The sequence below is a fragment of the Bos grunniens genome, chromosome 13, assembly GCF_055505025.1.
Source record: "Bos grunniens cultivar Pamir isolate PY7600 chromosome 13, Bosgru_T2T1.0, whole genome shotgun sequence".
Classification (NCBI taxonomy): domain Eukaryota; kingdom Metazoa; phylum Chordata; class Mammalia; order Artiodactyla; family Bovidae; genus Bos; species Bos grunniens.
Window position 1 is genome coordinate 77,757,578 of NC_141177.1, and position 21,610 is coordinate 77,779,187.

The following is a 21,610-nucleotide window of genomic DNA, read 5'->3' on the forward strand; positions in this document are numbered from 1 at the left end:
AAAGCATTAATTCTTCAGCCCTCAGCTTTCTTCATAGTCAAAATCTCACATCCATACATGACTACTGGAAAAACCATGGCTTTGACTAGATGGACCTTTGTTGGCAAAGTAATGTCTCTGCTTTTTAATATGCTGTGTAGGTTGGTCATAACTTTTCTTCCAAGGAGCAAGCATCTTCTAATTTCATGACTGCAGTCACCATCTGCAGTGATTTTGGAGCCAAGAAAATAAAGTCTGTCACTGTTTCCATTGTTTCCCCATCTATTTGCGATGAAATGATGGGACCAGATGCCATGATCTTCATTTTTTGAACGTTGAGTTATAAGCCAGCTTTTTCACTCTCCTCTTTCACTTTCATCAAGAGGCTTTTTAGTTCTTCACTTTCTTCCATAAGGGGAATGTCATCTGAATATCTGAAGTTATTGATATTTCTCCCAACAATCTATATTCCAGCTGGAGCTTCATCCAGCCTGGCATTTCACATGATGCAGTCTGCATGTAAGTTTAATAAGCAGTGTGACAATATACAGCCTTGATGTACTCCTTTTCCAATATGGAACCAGTCTGTTATTCCATGTCCAGTTCTAATTGCTCCTTCTTGACCTGCATACAGTTTTCTCAGGAGGCAGGTAAGCTGGTCTGGTACTCCCACCTCTTTCAGAATTTTTCACAGTTTGTTGTGATCTACACAGTCAAAGACTTTGGCATAGTCAATAAAGCAGAAGTAGATTTTTTGGGGTATTTTTTTGCTTTATCGATGATCCAATGGATGTTGGGAATTTGATCTCTGGTTCCTCTGCCGTTTCTAAATCCAGCTTGAACATCTGGAAGTTCATGGTTCATGTACTGTTGAAGCCTGGCTTGGAGAATTTTGAGCATTTCTTTGCTAGTGTGTGAGAGGAATGCAATTGTGCAGTAGTTTGAACATTCTTTGGCATTGCCTTTATTTGGGGTTGTAATGAAAACTGACCTTTTCCAGTCCTGTGGCTACTTCTAAACTTTCCAAATGTTCTGGCATATTGAGTGCAGCGTTTTCACAGCATCATCTTTCAGGATTTGAAATAGCTCAACTGGAATTCCACCACCTCCATGAGCTTTGTTTGTAGTAACGCTTCCTAAGGCCCACTTGACTTGGCATCCTGGATGTCTGGCTCTAGATGAGTGATCACACCATTGTGGTTTCTAAGTCATGATGATCTTTTTTGTATAGTTTTTCTGTGTATTCTTGCCACCTCTTCTTAGTATCTTCTGCTTCTGTTAGGTCCATACCATTTCTGTCCTTTATTGTACCCTCCTTTGCATGAAATGTTCCCTTGATATCTCCAATTTTCTTGAAGTGATCCCTAGTCTTTCCCATTCCACTGTTTTCCTCTATTTCTTTGCACTGATCACTGAAGAAGGCGTTCTTATCTGTCTTTGCTATTCTTTGGAACTCTTCATTCAAATGGATATATCTTTCCTTTACTCCTTTGCCTTTAGCTTCTCTCCTTTTCTCAGTTATTTGTAAGGCCTCCTCAGATAACTGTGTTTTTGAATTTCTTTTTCTTGGGGATGGTCTTGATCCCTGTCTCCTGTACAATGTCATGAACCTCCGTCCATATTTCTTCAGGTACTCTGGTCTATTAGATTTAATCCCTTAAATCTATTTGTCACTTCCACTGTATAATTGTAAGGGATTTGATTTAGGTCCTACTTGAATGGTCTGTTGGTTAGTTTCTTCAATTTAAGTCTGAATTTGGCAATAAGGAGTTCATGATCTGAGCCACAGTCAGCTCCTGGTCTTGTTTTTGTTGACTGTATAGAGCTTCTCCATCTTTGGCTTCCAAGAATATAATCAATCCAATTCCAGTGTTGACCATCTGGTGATGTCTATGTGTAGAGTCTTCTCTTGTGTTGTTGGAACAGGGTGTTTGCTATGACCAGTGAGTTCTCTTGGAAAAATTCCATTAGCCTTTGACCTGCTTTGTTTTGTAATCCAAGGCCAAATTTGTCTGTTACTCTAGGTATCTCTTGATGTCCTACTTTTGCATTCCAGTCCCCTATGGTGAAAAGGACATCTTTTTTTGGTATTAGTTCTAGAAGGTCTTATAGGTCATCATAGAACCGTTCAATTTCAACTTCTTCAGCATTATTGGTTGGGGCATAGACTTGGATTACTGTGATAATGAATGGCTTGCCTTGGAAACGAACTGAGATCATTCTGTAGTTTTTGAGATTACACACAAGTATTGCATTTCAGACTCTTTTGTGACTATGATGGCTACTCCATTTCTTCTAATGGATTCCTGCCCACAGTAGTAGATATAATGGTCATCTGAGTTAAATTTACCCATTTTAGTTTGCTGATTCCTAAAATGTCTATGTTCACTCTTGCCATTTCTTGTTTGACCACTTCTAATTTATCTTGATTCATGCACCTAACATTCCAGGTTCCTATGCAAGATTTTTCTTTACAGCATTGGACTTTACTTCTATCACCAGTCACTTCCACAACTGGGTGTTGTTTTTGCTTTGGCTCCATCTCTTCATTCTTTCTTGATTTATTTCTCTATTCTTCTCCAGTACCATACTGGGCACCTACCAACCTGGGGAGTTCATCTTTCAGGATCATATATTTTTGCCTTTTCATACTGTTTATGGGGTTCTTAAGGCAAGATAACTGAAGTGGTTTGCTGTTCCCTTCTCCAGTGGACCACATTTTGTCAGAACTCTCCAGCATGCCCTGTTCATCTTGGGTAGCCCTACATGGCATGGCTCATAGTTTCATTGAGTTAGACAAGGCTGTGGTCCATGTGATCCATTTGATTATTCACACAGCCTGTGGCACAAGCCCTCTTGGAGGAGGTCACCAATAACCCCACCATAAAGCTGCCGAGCAGATACCCAACTGCAGAACAATTATACCAAAGAAATTCTCACACTGCTAAGAAATTTCTAGGACCCACAACAGATTTTCCAACCTGGGGATCTGGCAAAGGGACTGAGAACCCCCAGGGAATTTGACTTTGGAGGCCAGTGAGATTTGATTAGAGAACTTACACAGGACTGGGGAAACAGACTCTTGCAGGGCACCAACAAAACCTTGTGGGCACCAGGACCCAGGAGAAAGGAGCAGTGACCCCACAAGAGACTGAGCCAGACTTGCCTGTGAGTGTCTAGGAGTCTCCAGTGGAGGCGTGGGTTGGTGGTGGCCTGCTGCAGGGTCAGGGGCACTGAATGCAGCAGTGTGTGCCCCGGACCTTTTGAAGGAGGCCGCCATTATCTTCATTACCTCCACCATAGATTGGTCTCAGGTCAAACAACAAGGAGGGAACACAGCCCCACCCATCAACAGAAAATTGGATTAAAGATTTACTGAACATGGCCCCATCCATCAGAACAAGGCCCAGTTTCCCTGCATTCAGTCTCTCCCATCAGGAAGCTTCCATAAGCCTCTTATCCTTATCTCTCAGAGGGCAGACAGAATGAAAACTATATTTAACACAAATTAAAAACAAAAGAAAACATTTCAAACCACAGTTGAAATCTGCTTCTCTTTTTTTCTTTCTAATCTCAACTGCCAACTTTGGGTAATCATATAATGACCTTCATGCAGTATGTACTACATGTTCTCACTTTTGAAACTTGCCATACTGGAATATGTGAAATTCTTTTCAAACATCAGGTACCTTGGATATGTACAATCAGTGTGGCTATTGTTTCATATCATCTCCATTTAAAATAAATGTGAAGGTCTGTCTGAGTGAGTGGTGGTTTTGGGTTTAAAGGTATCTACTGCTATTGGTTTGAATGTTTGTATGCTACCTAATTCCACAAGTTGAAATCCAGATTCCCAGAGGTGAAACTATTAGGTGGTGAGGCTGTTGGGAGATGATTAGATCAGAAGGGTGGAACCTTTGTGGTGGGATTAGTGCCCTTATAAGAAGCCCAGGAATATCCCTTGGTCCTTCAGCCCTGAGGAGTCACATCAGAAAGGTGGCTGTCTAGTATGCAACCTCACCAGACATCAAGTCTTCTGGTGCCTTGATCTTGGATTTCTCAGCTTCCAGAACTGAGAGAAATAAATTTCTGTTGTTTAATGGGGCACTTAGTTTATGGTATTTTGTTAAAGCAACCCAAATGGGTTAAAGATTCAATCACTAAAATACAAACTAAATATTGAGTATGAATAACTAGGACTGCTTTAGATCAACCAGCAAACTCAACAAATGTTTGAATAACTACTGTGTCTTGGGCCATTTGCTAAGCCTTTCCACACAACAGTGAACAAGACAGTTGTAATTTCTACCCTCACGAGAAAGCAGCTAGCAGCACCTTGCATATCTTCTATTCAAGAAATCTCTTAACTGAAGACTAAAATAAACCTGCCCATTAGTGTATTAAAGGCAAATATCTAAGTACTTAATTGATGGCCTTGTGGTATTTCCTAAAGGGACTTTTTTTTTTTTTTTTCTGTACCTTTGTAAGCTTCTAGGGGTAGGCAAGAAAGGGGTGTTCAGAGGCTTGGTAGTGTGTTCTGAAAAAGTTCTGGGACCTATTGAGAAATGGAAAGTTGGTAGAAAATGGAGGAAACAAACCAAACAAATGGTCAGAATTATATGGTATCTGGTAATCCATTAATTCTCACTGATTCAGTCTTTACTTTTATAATACAGGGTGATGCTGATGCAAAAACTAAAATCCCAATGTGCTAGGTGACCTCTCTAAAGCCACATGAGTGTGGGTCAGAAGTATGTTTTGAATTCTAGAATTTCTGGGTGCAGAGTGACTCCCAGATAGGACATCTCTCCTTCAACTGTTATCCTGAAAATCATCAACCACCAAATAAAGACGTAACAGAAATTTTTATGATTTAGGAAATTTGATTGAATTGTGCAAATAATAACAAACTATTTAGCCTTTCTGACCATTAAAATCCTGTAATTTATATAAAAAAATGCAAAGATGTAATGGCATTTCAGTATCTACTAGAATTTGATACTCTGGGATTCCTCTGCAAGGAAGTACTTACACTTCTCAAAGAACTCAGTATGGAAAAATTCTGTGTAGAGAAAATTCTGTTCCAAAGCTTTTCTCATCAATTGTTTGTAAATAGCACAACAGAAGGAGGCCAGCTACTAACAATGCAGATATCAGATATTAGGTTGGTTTTTTAATTTGTATCAAGACATTTGCTAATAGAATGGCAATGCTATTTTCAAGTTAGAAAAAAGAAAATTTATTGATTCTTACCCCAGTGTCAGCAACAGTGGGGTAATTCTGCTTTTCTTCATGGTATAATCCTCCAGGGACAAGTGTCACCTAAGCCCTTACGATAGTAATTACCTTCAGAATGTCCCTTAGCAAAGGACAGGCAACTTCCCCTTCCCAGTGGATGTCCCAACATTTTGCTTATGAAACTGAACATCTATTAAAGAACCCCAAAACCTTCAGGGCTCAGACTCAAGTCATAAACCTGGGTATTCCTAAGTAGTACTTGAGGGTCAGTATTATAACTCTAGATACTTGGAGATGAGCTTCTTGATGTCACTATATTTTGGGGAGCAGCTATTGATTTTTGTTAAACCCCCAAACATTTTATTTCTGTCAACATGAATTTCTTTTTTTTCATAGGGTAATCATTGTATAAAGCAATGAGGATTTACATAAGTAGGTTTTAGATTAATATTTGGCATATTAAATTAGAAATGGAGACCTAGTAAAGTTCAGTCTATAAAGTTCTGTATGAAATAAGAAAAATCACTTTCACATTGTTAATTGAATAATATGTGATAGATGTATTTTGAGTAGGCTAAATTCTTAAAGCAAGAATGTCATTTACAAACAACTAAAGCACTGCCTTCAAGCACTTAAAACTTAATTTAATACCTTTAAAATTTAGAACATAAAACACTTTTATTTTATTTTGAATACTTTAAATGGCTATTGGGGAAGCTTTTAGCCTGAGCAAGCAAAACCTAGCCAAGCACAAACATGAATCATATAATTTTAATACATTTAAAATAAATTTATATGGCAAATCCAAGTTCTTCTCAATATCCTAATACTGTCTGTAGAAAACTTAATATTCTGTTATGTATACTGACTTAATGATTATAGATTCTTTAGCTCATTCACACACATAGATTATTCCTAAACTTAATAGACAAGTATTAATACTATGGGTTGATTTTCTTTATCATGCCCCTATTCAATTCAATATTCCCAGGATTGGAAATGCAGTCACCTGACTTTAAGGAACAAGTGTACCCTCTTGGGGACGTTGAGGCTCCTGATACCATTCCTAAGGGGAAGAGAATCAACAGGTGTGTGGGTGCCCAGGGCCTTGGAATCCGGGAAGGCTGACTCAGATCCCCAGGCTCTGGCTGGCCCCATATTTTGCCATCGTGTCATCAGGGAACTCTGAGTTTAGACTGTGCAGCGATCTGCTCTTACCTGCTTATCTAGGAAGAGCAAGTTCTGGAATCCTCTACCACTCACCTCTTTCTGGTCACACCATTCCTTGCCATGTTTCCACACTGTGCTTATTTGCTCACTCGTGCCCGACTCTTTGCGGCCCCGTGGACTGTAGCCCACCAGGCTCCTCTGTGCATGGGATTCTCCAGGCGACAGCACTAGAGTGGGTTGCCATGTCCTCCTCCAGGGGAACTTCCCAACCCAGGATCAAACCCAGGTCTCCCGCATTGCAGGCGGATTCTCTACCACCTGAACCACCAGAGAATTTTTAAAAAATGTAGTTGTTTTACAGCATCTTGGTGGATCCTGTTTCTTTGCATACAGTTGTTCCATTGTGTGCTTAGACCCAGCTCTTTGGTTGCTGCAATGATGATTTTAGTCCTGGTTTCCTGTATTGCTGTTCCTTGGACATCAAGTTCCTTCATTAGCTCATATATTAATAAGTTCAGTGCATTTAATAAAGCAGAGCTGTGATAATCTAATCACCGATAACTCCTTTAGATCTTTTACAGCCTCAGTTCTCATTGTCAGGCTTCTGTAGGCGTAGGGAACAGGACTGAATAGATATCAAATGATGTCAAAATACAGATTTTTAAAAATTAAATCTTTGAGATAAGCTTATTTCAATTTTATTTCCTTTTTAATTTAAAAGTAAAATGCCATAACCATGTTATAGGACAACATTTTAATAAAGTTTTATTTTGTTACCTCTTTGATGGTTGAAATAAGATGGATAATATACACATGAAACTCATTTATCCTGTATCAAAGCAGAGTTCTAGTAATAACGAACCTCTGAGACAGGTCTATTAGATGCAGTTCAATTAGATTTCTTTCAACTTAATGATTGTCTAAATAGGCCAATCACTGTTCCTGGCTCTTAGGAAATAAAGATGAATTTGACACAACCAGAACCTTCAAAGAATTGTGGGCAAGAGAAACACATCAAGAGCTCTAGTCCAATAAGTGTGTGTGTGTGTGTGTGTGTGGCGGTGGAGGTGGGCGGGGGGGGGGGTGGGTTCGAGAAAACCAGGGCGCATAGAAGATAAGGGAGCAGCTAATTTTGCCAAGTCATGGAAAACCACACATCAAAGGCAGGATTTGAAAGAGACTTGGAACATGAATGGGAGAGGATCAGGAGATAAGATGGGGAAAGAAGGTTTCAGACAGAGGGAGTGGCATGAAAGTGCAAATGTAAGGCATGCATAGGAAAATAGATGAGAAAAGAGACCTTGTAAGTGTGAAGAGAGACAGGTCAACTTTCTCCAAGGGAGACCGGAAGTCTGGAGTCCTTTTTGAATGGCAGACGGGACAAGGAGCTGGGAGAGCAGGAGGAAGGGGTGAAGCAGGCGGCCAGAGGACAACTCATAGCTTGCTTTCTAAAAATAAAATGTTTTATTGAAGTGGAAGTTGAGCTGATTTACAATGTTGTGTTAATCTCTACTGCACAGCAAAGTGATTCAGTTATGCATACATATATATATATATATATATATATATATGCATTCTCTGTCATACTCTTTTCCATTATGTTTTATTATAGGATATTGAATATAGTTCCCTGTGCTATACAGTAGCACCTTGTTGTTAATCCATCCTATATATACTTTATTTGCATTTGCTAACCCCAAACTCCCATTCCAAACTCCCAAGCCTCCCCCACCCCATACCCCACTGGCAACGAAAAGTCTGTTTTCTTTGTCAGTCGGTCCGTTTCTATTTTTCAGATTAGTTTGTTTGTACCATAGTTTAGATTCCACATTTAAACCGTATCATATGACATTTGTCTTTCCCTGTCTAACTTTCTTCACTTAGTCCCATAATCTCTAGTTCAGTCAGTCAGTCAGTTCAGTTGCTCAGTCGTATCCGACTCTTTGCAACCCCATGAACCGCAGCACGCCAGGCCTCCCTGTCCATCACCAACGCCCATAGTTTACTCAAACTCATGTCCATTGAGTCAGTGATGCCATCCAGCCATGTCATCCTCTGTCCTCATCCCTGTCTCCTCCTGCCCTCAATCTTGCCCAGCATCAGGGTTGTTTCTAATGCGTCAGCTCTTCGCATAAGGTGGCCAAAGTATTGGAGTTGCAGCTTCATCAGTCTTTCCAATGAACACCCAGGACTGATCGCCTTTAGGATGGACTGGTTGGATCCCCTTGCAGTCCAAGGGACTCTCAAGAGTCTTCTCCAACACCACAGTTCAAAAGCATCAATTCTTTGGTGCTCAGCTTTCTTCACAGTCCAACTCTCACATCCATACATGACTACTGGAAAAAACATAGCCTTGACTAGACAGACCTTTGTTGGCAAAGTAATGTCTCTGCTTTTTAATATGCTGTCTAGGTTGGTCATAACTTTTCTTCTAAGGAGTAACCGTCTTTTAATTTCATGGCTGCAATCACCATCTTCAGTGATTTTGGAGCCCCCCAAAATAGTCTGCCACTGTTTCCACTGTTTCTCCATCTATTTGCCATGAAGTGATGGGACCGGATGCCATTATCTTTGTTTTCTGAATGTTGAGCTTTAAGCCAACTTTTTCACTCTCCTCTTTCACTTTCATCAAGAGGCTTTTTAGTTCCTCTTCACTCTCTGCCATAAGGGTGGTGTCATCTGCATATCTGAGGTTATTGATATTTCTCCCGGCAATCTTGATTCCAGCCTGTGTGCCTCCAGCCCAGCATTTCTCATGATGTACTCTTCACATAAGTTAATAAACAAGGTGACAACATACAGCCTTGACATACTCCTTTTCCTATTTGGAACCAGTCTGTTTTTCCATGTCCAGTTCTAACTGTTGCTTCCTGACCTGCATACAGATTTCTCAAGAGGCAGGTCAGGTGGTCTGGTATTCCCATGTCTTTCAGAATTTTCCACAGTTTGTTGTGATCCACACAGTCAAAGGCTTTGGCATAGTCCATAAAGCAGAATAATCTATTTCAGGGGTCTCCAAACACTGGGATCTAATGCCTGATGACCTCAGGTGGGGCTGATATAATAATAATAGAAATATAGTGCATAATAAATGTAAAATGCTTGAATCACCCCAAAACCATCTCCAACCTGAGTCTGTGGAAAAATTGTCTTCTATGACACAGGTCCCTGGTACCGAAAAGGCTGGGGACTGCTGCTTTGGTCCATTCATGCTGCTGCAAATGGCATTATTTCACATTTTTTACAGCTGAGTAGTATGCCACTGTATGTATGGACCACATCCTCTTTATCCATTCATCTGTCAACGGGCATCTAGTTTGTTTCCACATCTTGGCTGTTGTGAATTATCCTGCCATAAACATATAAGTGCATGTACCTTTGTGAACTATAGTTCTGTCCAGATATATGCCCAGGGAGGGGATTGCATACAGCATTCTTGATATCCTCTGCTCTCCAAAGGAGTGGAAGGAAATCCAGATACTTCAGTGGGTTCCAAGTAGGGCTGAGAAGCAACTGTGAAGGCGTTAGTGCCTTCAAGGCTGCCAGGAAATCAAGGAGGTTGTTAGTGAGTACTCAGAATGGCTAGAGAGGGACTGCTGCTGTGTCCTGGAGGCTAGTCAGCAGCAGGCTGCCTGGAAGTGCGTGTTGGTGCCAGAGAACATCCAGCACACCCCTGGGGAAGCACCGTGCTTCACTGTTGCAAACAGCGAGACTGAGCAGACAGAACACTGCAGGCCGGATGTGGAAACCCAGAACAGAAAGAAGGTTGTTCACTTTCTGCTCCTTCCAGAGTGGGCTACTGTGTAAGCAACCTTAGAACAGAGAGAGAGGGACAAGGGGGAAACACGTGACCAAACTGGAGACTTGTGACCAAACTGGAAATCAGAATTGACCAAGAAGTCCCTGAAATTCTCAGAGAAACCCCAGAAAATGACCGCATTAATTTGTCTGCTCTCTGATGGAAACAGCTACTTTTAACCAAGGTCAAGTGAAGTGTAGTTCTGACGCATCTGGGTTTTGTACACCACTGTGATTGAGAAAGTCAAGAATCACATATTTATCACTACCTACCTTTGCTTCCCTAGTGGCTTCCCTGGCGGCTCAGATGGTAGAGAATCTGCCTGCAATTCAGGAAACCCAGGTTTGATCCCTGGGTCAGGACAATCCCCTGGAGGAGAAAATGGCAACCCACTGTAGCATTCTTGCCTGAAGAACTTCATGCACAGAGGAGCCTGGAGGGCTCTATTCCATGGGGTTGCAAAGAGTCAGACACGACTGAGCGATTTAACATACACACACCTTTGCTTGAAGGCTTCCAGGTGGCGCTAGTGGTAAAGAATTTGCCTGTTAATGCAGGAGATGCAAGAGATGAGGGTTTGATCCCTGTCTGGAAGATCCCCTGGGGTAGGAAATGGCAACCCACTCCAGTAATCTTCCCTGAAAGATTCCATGGACAAGAGGGACCTGGTGGGCTACAGTCCATGGGGTCACAAAGAGTCAGATGCAACTGAGCACGCACACACACACCTCTGCTTGAAGCAAGTCATACCCACCATTGCAGATGCAGTCACTGCTTCTGGCTTTCAACAGACAGTCCTCTGACCTGCCAGCTGCTTCCTGCATCTCTCTGTGCCTGAGCAGGTTCTCTGACCACAGCATGTGCTCCGCTCGTGCAACGAGGCCAGATGTGCTGGGGAGTCACATCCCTTGGAGCAATCCTCAGCCAACGAGGGTAAGGAGCTGTCTATAAAAGCCCCGTACTTTTTCTTCTCTACGGGATGATTCTGAGGGGTGTGCACAGTCTCTCTAGAGTCCCAGAGGGATTGTGTCCCTTTCCCTTTGACAGTAACTCTGATGTGAAAGCATCTATTGTTAGCTTTCCTCCTTTCCTGGTTTACCTATCATTCTTCTCAAAAACACCCCCTAATAAACTGCTTGCATCTGAATCCTTGTCTCAGAGTCTATTTGGGGGAAACCTAAACAAAAACAAACAGGGCCCAGTTAGTTGATCAGAGATCCGATTGGATCTTTTGAATTATGACGTCAGATTGCCCTGAACATTAGGAGAGTTAGCATATGAGAAACCTCAATATGTTCATTGAGTAAAACGTCAATAAATTTGGGAGAGAGACAGGAAAGCTGTGCTTTTGTGCTTCCTACAGGAAATGTTTGCCAGATATTTGTGAGAAGAAGGTCTCTACATCCTCGTTAGGGGAAGGAAAGCCATGCATTTTGAGTTACAATATCATAAAGGCCTAAACATTTGAATGAGGATCAAGCTCCACAGATTCTTTTAGCATGTATTTTATTTGGAGAAAAAGTAAAATGGATTTATCCTTTCTTTAAAGTTTTCCTGAGTAGAGATCCTGTTTTTAGCTACCAAGGGATGATAAATGGAGATTATGTGCTCAGTGTCTTTATTAGTTTTCTATTGCTGCTGTAATAAATTATCAAAGACTTGGCTAAAACAGCACAGATTCATCACCTTGCAGTAAGTCAGGACTCTGACATGGCTCTAACTGGGCTAAAATCAAGGTTTCAGCAGGGACTGACATATATATACACACACACACAATTGATACTATATATAAAATGGATAACTAATGAGATCCTATCGTATAGCTCAATGCTCTGTGGTGAACTAAATGGGAAGGAAATTCAGAAAAGAGGGGTGTGTGTGTGTGTGTGTCTGTATACTTATAGCTGATTTATTTTGCTTTATAGTAGAAAATAACACAGTGTTGTAAAGCAAATATACTCCAGTAACAATTAATTTTTGAAAAAATGTATCCTGTGGTACATCCCTTTCTAGAGGCTCTAGGGGAGGATCTGTTTCACTGGCTTTTTGAGCTTCTAGGGGCCACCCGTGTTCCTGGGCTTATGGCCCCCTTCCTCCACCTCAAAGCCGGCAATGTGGCATCTCTGACTGACTACAGCTGGGAAGGTTCTCTGCTTTCAAGAAGTCATGTGATTAGATTGTGATGATCTGGATATTCCAAGATAATGTCAGAATAATTTCAATCACTTCATAAAATCCTTTTTGCCGTGTTCAATAACATATTTAGAAGTTCCAGGGATGATGGTATGGACATCTTTGGGTGGCCATTATGCTGCCTACCACGGTACCTATAGCTACTAACTCGAAATAGATAAAAAAGAAAAAATCACAGAGTGTATCTTTAGTTTTTTGTTTTTAGTTTTGAAGGAATACAGTAAATGCATATTTTTAAAGGCTTCCATAGGTTCATTCTCAGATTGACTATCCCAAACTACTTTTGGGAATTTTTTTTTAATTGCAATCTAATATTCATAGGCCAAAGCACACTTCAACAAGTGACCTTCTCTGGAAGCTACAATCAGATCAAGAAATAGGACGTGTCTAGCATACAGACCTCTTCTCATGCTCTGCCACACTCGCATTCCCTTCTCTCCCACAGAAAACAGTCTCTCGATTTCTATATCACAGATTTGTTCTGCCTCTAAATCTGATCCAGAGAGAATTATACAGAATATATCCTTTTGTGTCTGCTTCCTTCAGTCATTTACTGCCTTAAGAGATTTTCCTCTTGTACCAATAACATGTTCATTCTCACTTGTATAGAGTTTCCATTTTATGAACATATCACCATTTATTTATGCATTACATGGTGGCCATTTGGATTGTTTCTAGGTTGTAACTAATGTTGACACTGAATTTTCCAGTGTATCTCTCTGTAACCATATACATACATTAATGTTGGGTATCTATGGAATGGAATCCCTGGGACATAAAGTGTGCACATACTCATCTTTGGACGATATTGACAAGTGCTCCAGGTGTTTGGACCATGAGCATTCTGGTTGTTCTACATCCTTAGCAACATTCGGTATTGTCAGTCTTTTAAATGTGTTAACCTTTCGGGTGAGTGTATAGTGATATCTCATTAAGATTTGTTTGTTGTTCTCTTTTTTTTTTTAAGGTAGAATTTACAGATAGTTAAATACACAGATCTTAAGGGTTTGAATAATTTTTTTCAAACTCTAAGCTTGTTTGAACAATTCAATGAATTCAATGAATTTTATCAAACTCTAAGGGCTGAAGGGCTTCCCGGGTGGCTCAGTGGAAAAGAATCTGCCTACGAATGCAGAAGATGCAGGAAATGTGGGTTTGATCCCTGGGTCAGAAAGATCCCCTGGAGAAGGAAATGGCAACCCTCTCCAGTATTCTTGCCTGGGAAATCCCTTGGACAGAGAAGCTTGGTGGGCTGCAGTCCATAGGGTCACAAAGAGTCAGACGTGACTGAGCGACTGCACGCAAGCTTCTTTGAACTTTAAGATTCCAATTTGTGTGTTTTTCTATCAAGACTGCTTTGGGAGAATTAAATCTCTTGTGATTGAAGAGGGAAAACTGTGTTTACTTTACGCTCTTAACCCACTCCTTCTAGTGCTAAGTGTAATATAAAGGCACAAGCAAGCATCCAATCAAGCTTGTGAACCACTGGACTGACTGAATCAGAACATGTTACTCATTTCACAGGCCATTTACCTTCAGACCTGAGGGGACACTTGTCCTGGAAAAGGGAAGGCAGAGACTCAGAAACATTACATAGTAACCAGGCATCACGAGAGTTTGCCTATTTGTCTCCAAGCTCTTGGATATGGTGCCAAACCACAAGTATGTGATAAGAATTAGCTCAAGAGCATTCAGAATTCAAAACAGTCTCCTTCCTTTTCTCAGCTCTTGTCACATTCTTGCGGGAGTCACATACCATCAGGTAGTTACATCATTGTTAAAATGCAGATGCATGCTCCTGGCACACAGCAGTGCTGATGCTGCGCATTACGGCACGTGCATCATGTAGTTTTGTTTTGCCTGCAAGTTAAGAAGGTAGAAAATAGAATGGCTGTGAGTAAACAGTGACCTGAATGGTCTTTGTCCAATGAAACAGCCTCAACTTTGAGTTTAGTTATATGTATCTTGTGAAGCCTGGGTGGCATAGATAACTAGCATTGCTTGGATTGAGTGAATGTATTTCTCTGATTCTTGTTTGTTTCCATCTATAAAAGATGATAACGGCCTCCAGGGCTGCTACATGGACTATGTGAGTGAACACCGGAAAGCATGCGGTACAAAAGTTTTGAGTCTCTCTTCCTCCTTTACTCACAAACACTGTTTTTGCTCAAGTCACTGAGTCGTGTCTGACTCTTTGTGACCTCATGGACTGTAACCCACCAGCCTCCTCTGTCCATGGGATTCCTCAAGCAAGGATACTGGAGTGAGTTGCTGTTTCCTTCTCCAGGGCATCTTCCCAGCCCAGGGATTGGACCTGAGTCTTGTGCATAGACAGGCAGGTTCTTTACCACTGAGCCACCATAAATAACGTTAGTGATAATATCATGACATTCGTGGAGTTAAGTAAAAAAGGTCCAAATATCACAAGCTAAGCTTAATCAATGATATGAGGTCATCCATTGAGAAGGCTCCGCTGAGGACTGTGACTGCAAATTGTTACTTCTACACAGGAAACCAGGAAGGGCCCTGGGCATTGACAGGAACCGTATAACTCAGCTCAAGTGTGAGGTCCACTGAAGTGACCCAGGCCATATCAGATTGTGCTTTCCAAGACCATTGTGATCCACTCCCTTCCCTTGACCACAGGAGAAAAGGCACAGAAAAAATAGTGTCCCTGGGGGAGTTTTATGGGTCAGGCCTGGAAGTGCCACACATCTTGTTTTCCTAATTCCGCTGGCTGCAGTTCAGGCACCTGGCCATACTTCACGGTAAAGGAGGCTGGGAAATGCCATGAAGCTATCTGTGCATCTGGGAAGAAGAGAGAAAGGTAGATTTTCATGACTGCTAGACATCTCAGCACAGACGGTCCAGAGTCTGACCCTGGGCAATCTTTCCCACAATCATGGCAATATACTCATTGCCACATCACTGTGGCAGCAATGCAGGAAAGATAAAAGGCTCTTAATTTTTTTTTTAAACTTTAAATTTTATACTGGAGAATAGCTGATTAAACATTGTGAGAGCTTTTGGTGCACAGCTAAGGGACACAGTCATACATACACGCGTATCTATTCCCCGCCGGCATCCCCTCCCCACAGGCTGCCACATGTCACTGCACAGAGCTCCATGTGTGCTATACAGGAGGACCTAGTTGCTTATTCATTTTAAATATACCAGTGGGTATATGTCAATGCCAATTTTCAAGAATTTTGCTATGCCTGATCTTCATTTCAGCATGCACGATCTTGTTCCTTGACCAGGGATTGAACCTAGGCCCCCTACACTGGGGGCCTGGAGTCATAACCACTGGAATATTAGGGAAGTAGTCCCTTAAAAATGTTTATAAAATACTGTTGTTTAAAACCTATTTCCAAACTTCTTGAATGCGAAGACTCCATGAAAGGCATTTATATCTCCTGTCTCTCCTAGGTAATATATCTGGACTCCTAAGTATGACTGGGTCACTTTACACCTTTACTGGGCAGTTTAAAAATCTATCTGGTTCCAGGGAGGTGGGAGGGAGGGTCAGGATGGGGAACACATGTACACCCATGGCTGATTCATGTGAATGTATGGCAAAAGCCACCACAATATTGTAAAGTAATTAGCCTCCATTAAAAAAAAAAAAAAAATCTATCTGGTTCCATACTCTCAAAGGATAAATCCACCCTCTGGTGGCCTGACCCTGGAGGTGAGTCCTCAGATTATTCTATGCCTTGGGATGGAGAAATTTTCTAAGCTTCTAAGAGGCATGTGGCTAAGCCTTTCTGATGCTGGTAATAAGAGGTTCAGGATTGTGGATCCTTCTAAGGATCTCTAGATCTCAATCTCTAGATTGAGCTTTGGGCCTGTTGGTGGGCTAAATCTCTCTAAGCACAGCTGTTACCAAATCACAAGTCCATGTGCCCCAAGCACGGTGAGGCCAATCAATACTAAGACATTAGAGATTGGAAGAGAGAAGAATTGACTACAGGTTCATACAAGGAGATGGGTGGCTCATGCCCTAAGAACCCCAAAGTGACTGATAGCTCTCAGCAAGCCCCTTTAAAAGGAAAAGCTGAGGGAGGGGTGGGATTCATTGTTGCAGACTTCTTGATGTCAGATCCTTTTTTCTTGAGGTCTGGCCATGGTCAGGTAACAATGTTCCTATAAATTTCTATCAAATGAATGTTACTCTCCCTCCTGACAAGGAAGGGCAAAGGTCCCAAAGCGCAGCTTTCCCGCTCCACGGTCCCAGTCTCGGCTAAGAGGATGCAGATCTCGATTGGCAGCCCCTTTAGGGCCTGGTTCCCACACTCTGCCTAGCTGTCATCCCCGAGGGAGTCAGCCATCCCGCCCGCTGGCTTTCAGTCTCCTCAGGCTGCCCAAAGTGGAGAGAGGTTTACCACTGCCTTGAGGGCTGGGCCGAGGGCTCTGGAGCCCTGCAGGGAGTAATTCCCAGTCTGTTCCCTGAAGCGAGAAGGCCAGGGTCTGCCTCTTACCTGACTCTCGACCTCACGACCACTCTTCCACTGTGGTCTGAATCCCTTTACTAACTGTCATTTCTTAATCCAACGGCTGAGCAGGACCCCTTACCTGGTAACAGGGTGCAGTGTAATGGTGTGCAGTAATGACGGGCGTGCTGAGGGCTGAGCTCGCTGCGCTGCGGTGCACAGCCGCCGTATGTACAGCATATAAATAACAGCCCGTGACTACTCTGTGCCCAAATATAACCTTTTCCTACTACTCAATTTTAATTTGGAGCACTGTCTCCTCCTTCCATTAGGTGGTTAAGATAATCTCAGTCCAGACATCTAGTTATGAGGAGCTTTTGTGAGATCAGGTTGTGATGGAGACAGCAGACTTGGAGAATGTCAATGTCCTTGTGAAACCATTCACCTCAGATTGGGACTTGAATTTATGTGCTAGGACTCGAACCCAGCCAAAACACTGCCTGGGACTCTTATGCACAATATTTTAATGAGAACCACCTACCTGGTGTCTGGACTTACTGAGGCTCAGGTTCTTGGGTTCTCGTTGCCTCATCACAGAAAGAATTCAGTGAGAGACAGAGTGATAGCTGAGAAGTGGATTTATTTAGAGAGAAACACACTCCACAGACAGAGTGTGGGTCATCGCAGAAGGAAGCAGCAGCCTGAGACTCCAATCCTTCGGCCACCTGGTGCGAAGAACCGACTCACTGGAAAAGGCCCTGATGCTGGAAAAGATTGAAGGTAGAGGAGAAGGGGAGAACAGAGGATGAGATGGTTGGATGGCATCACCGACTCAATGGACATGAGTTTGAGTAGACTCCGGGGGTTGGTGCTGGACAGGGAAGCCTGGCATGCTGCAGTCCATGGGGTCACAAAAAGCCAGACATGATTGAGCGACTGAATTGAACTGAACTTGCCGGGGTCCAGCCCCCGTGGATCCAGGGAATTCGAAGCGGGGACGGCGTCGGCGAGGATCAGGAAACAACTGCTTAATTAAACGTTCATTAAGGATATAAAGAGTAATAGAATAAGGATAGCTCAGTGAGGAAATTCAGTGGAAAAAAGAGGCTGAATAATTCAGCCAGAAGGTAAGAGAAAGAACGACATGGTGAGACCAAGTTTCGGTGAACAAGGCCCGTACTTTATTTTCCAAAGTAGTTTTTATACCTTAAGTTATGCATAGAGGATAATGGGGGAAGGGGTAGAGTCCTGCAGTAAGCCAGGCTTTCTTCCTGCAAACTTATCATATGCAAAAGTTTAGGTCATTTGCATCATCTTCTGGCCTGGAGGCCTTTTCCTCTAAAGGTGATTATTCTAAAGTCAGGCGCCAGCCTCCAAAAAGCATTAGATAAAGTTGCATTCCTACAGAGCAAAGGTGTGGTGGGCTATAACAAGAAAAAGAATTAATTCAAGGGTCCCAGGTTACAAACATTAAAGCTACTATTTACACCAATTATATTAATCAATACACTGCCAGGGACACAGTAGGTAAGGGATATGGAAACTTAGCAGCAAACATTGGCCCAACAAGTGAAAATCCCTTCACCAATACAATTTCTAATCAATCTTTTAACTGCTCAAAGGAATCTGTATTTAGACAGTTTAGAACATCTCATGCCTCTCACAGTTGGGAGGCTCTGAGCAATCACATGTGGCCGGAAAAACCTATTCAGGCAGGCTAGAGGACTTCCAAGGGAGTTTGTAGGTTGAAACACTGTCACACCCAGGAATTATTAACTGGAGCTGTAAGCTAACTCTTTTTTCAGAGAGAGGTAGTGGGGGACAGCCCCCCGTAAAGTCAGAGGTGTAGGTGAAAGCACAAAGCAGAAAGTAGGCAGACTCTGGTTTTGGGGGTAGATTGCTCGAGAATTTCCAGGGAGACTCCTGAGGCTTGATCCCGCCTTTGCGTATGCCAAGCCTCCTTCCTCATGACCTTTGCCAGGGGCGGAGCTTGCTCCCCGCATGAACTGAATGAGTGGCAGGATCATTCAAACTATTTTGGGGAAGGGGCAGAGATTTCCAGGAATTGGGCCACCAGCCACATTTTGATCTCTGATGGTTGGAACCTTCATGGTGCCTGTGGGTGGTCATGTAGCTTGCTGATGTGTTACAGTGAGCATATACTAAAGCTCAAGGTCTAGTGGATGTCAACTTGCTTGCTATCTTGGACCCGTTTGGTTCTAATCAGGTTATTTTGTGTCCCTGGGCCATATCATTCTTTCAAAGGTTGTGCCCTGTCTTTGGGGCTTCCCAGGTGGCACTAGTGGTAAAGAACCCACCTGCTAATGCATGAGACATAAGAGACACAGTTCAGTCTCTGGGCTGGGAAGATCCCCTGGAGGAGGGCGTCGCAACCCACTCCAGTATTCTTGCGTGGAGAATCCCATGGACAGAAGAACTGGCAGACTACAGTCTATAGGGTCACAAAGAGTCAGACTGTACTGAAGTGACTTAGCAAACATGCACGAACTGCCTCCTTCCCTCCGGTTTCTCTTGGTCCTTGATACATGCTATTGGGTGTCTTCTGATTCTGCCCTTCTGCCCACTTCAATTCTGGCAGATTTCAGATTTCTCTCTGCTTTCCCTGCGCTATGTGGGAAGGCAAAGAAGTCACTCTGCTCCCCCTGCCAGACTAGGAGTCGGGGGTCCTTCCAAACTTGCCCAGGGCCCCATTCACCTAGGTTCCTGCTCAAGGGAGTGTCTCCTGCTAAGCGGCACTGCCTGGGGTGCAGGACAAGCCCCTCCCACTGCCACCCATCTGTGCCTCCGCTCGCCTTATTTCCCTTCTAATCACCCCCTGCTCAACCTGGAAGCATCTCTCCTCGAGTCCCCCAGAACACCCCTTTCTCCCCAAACCTGCTGCTGTCATTCATGTGAGTGTTTTTGTGTTCCCCTAAGCACTTCACTTTTGGAACACAGAAGTCCAGAATAGTTTATTTACTCTTTTTATTCCTCTGCATTCTCTTTTTGTAAGCTCTCCCTCTTAGTTCAATGAGAATAGAACATTTTAACAGCTACGATGAGGGATGGGGAGGACTGTGATGATGCCCATTAGTTAATGTATTATTCTAATAATAATCCATATGTTTTAGAATAACATATATCAGAATAATACTTTACAATGCTATTCACCTACCTACCTTACAACATAGAAACAAATGAATACATACAAAGAAAGCAAGCAGACAATGTCCCACTATAGTATCTGAAATGGATGTGTGTGAGCTTAAGTATTTCACAGTGTTTCCATTCAGTTGCATACACTGAAGTATACTGTATATAAATTTGTAAGAAAAAAATGCTCATGACTTGGAAATAAATGAGAAAAATTATGCAGTGTCCTTTCACGGTTTGTAAATTCTGAGGAGATCATCTGATTCTGCAAGCTTTTTTGATTGATTTATGTTTACTATTTTACAATTCTGTAGGGATAGACGTCAATAGGTAGAAAACTGATAGCAAAGGCTATGATGATTCTTGTGGCTAACCATGCAAATAAATATTGACTGGTAGAGATATAATCAATTTCTGCCAATTTGAAGAGACTACCCCAAACATTATATTGCATCACCTTAGAAGACACTACTCCATTTTATACTTAGAAATTTCATTGCTATTTATATCTATCTACATCAATATTTGTCCATTATTCAAATTCTCCCTTGACCCAGTTACATACTACTGTTGATTACTGATGACAAATTGAATGAAACCCTTGATGTGTTCATTTTACGAAATTTTGTTTGAAAACAAAGCTTGGGAATTAAGCTTTTTTACTTTGGAAGATTACACCATTGCCGTTCGTCATAAAAACCTGTTTCTTTGGTGTCTAAACCGCCACTCTCATCCTCTTTTTGCTCCATCAGCAATATTCCCAACAGTTTCTCAGGGTTCACATTTCATTTAGTCTTCAAAATAATCTTCACAATGATAGGTAGTAAAATTTCTATTTGGCACATTAAAAATGGAGGCTCAGAGAATGGTTTGTTTAATTTTCGGTCCCAGGTAGCTAAAAAACACTCTGTAAGAGAGCTGTGTTTCCAATAGTTATCAAGCATGCTTTTAACCCCTTGACCTTTGTTACCCCGAACAGTTTTAAGGTCAACATTTCTTAGGATTACACACGCAATACTCCTGTAAGTTTTAAAGTATTGGAAGGCCTTAGAGTCCTCATTTTAAGTATTTTCAAGAAAAAGCAAGCTGTTAGCTTTGGATTTTTAAATTCAAAGCAACATTTGGTAAGAAATGAAGACTGCTGAGCCAATAATTTTTGTATCTACTTTATGCCTGTAGGACGCTGGGTAATGGATGTCAGTTGAATCAAGGAATCAGTTCAGTTCAGTTCAGTTGCTCAGTCATGTCTGACTCTGCAACCCCATGGACTGCAGCATGCCAGGCTTCCCTGTCCATCACCAACTCCCAGAGCCTACTCAAACTCATGTCCATCGCAAAGGTGATGCCATCCAAGCATCTCATCCTCTGCCGTCCCTTTCTCCTCCCATCTCCAATCTTTCCCAGCATCAGGGTCTTTTCCAATGAGTTGGTTCTTCACGTTAGGTGGTCATAGTATTGGAGTTTCAGCTTCAGCATTGGTCCTTCCAATGAATATTCAGGACTGATTTCCTTTAGGATCGACTGGTTTGATCTCCTTGCAGTCCAAGGGACTCTCAAGAGTCAAGGAATATATAATATTTAAGTGGTTAGCAATGAAGAGGTTTTCCTGGTGGCTCAGTGGTAAAGAAACCACCCGCAATGTAAG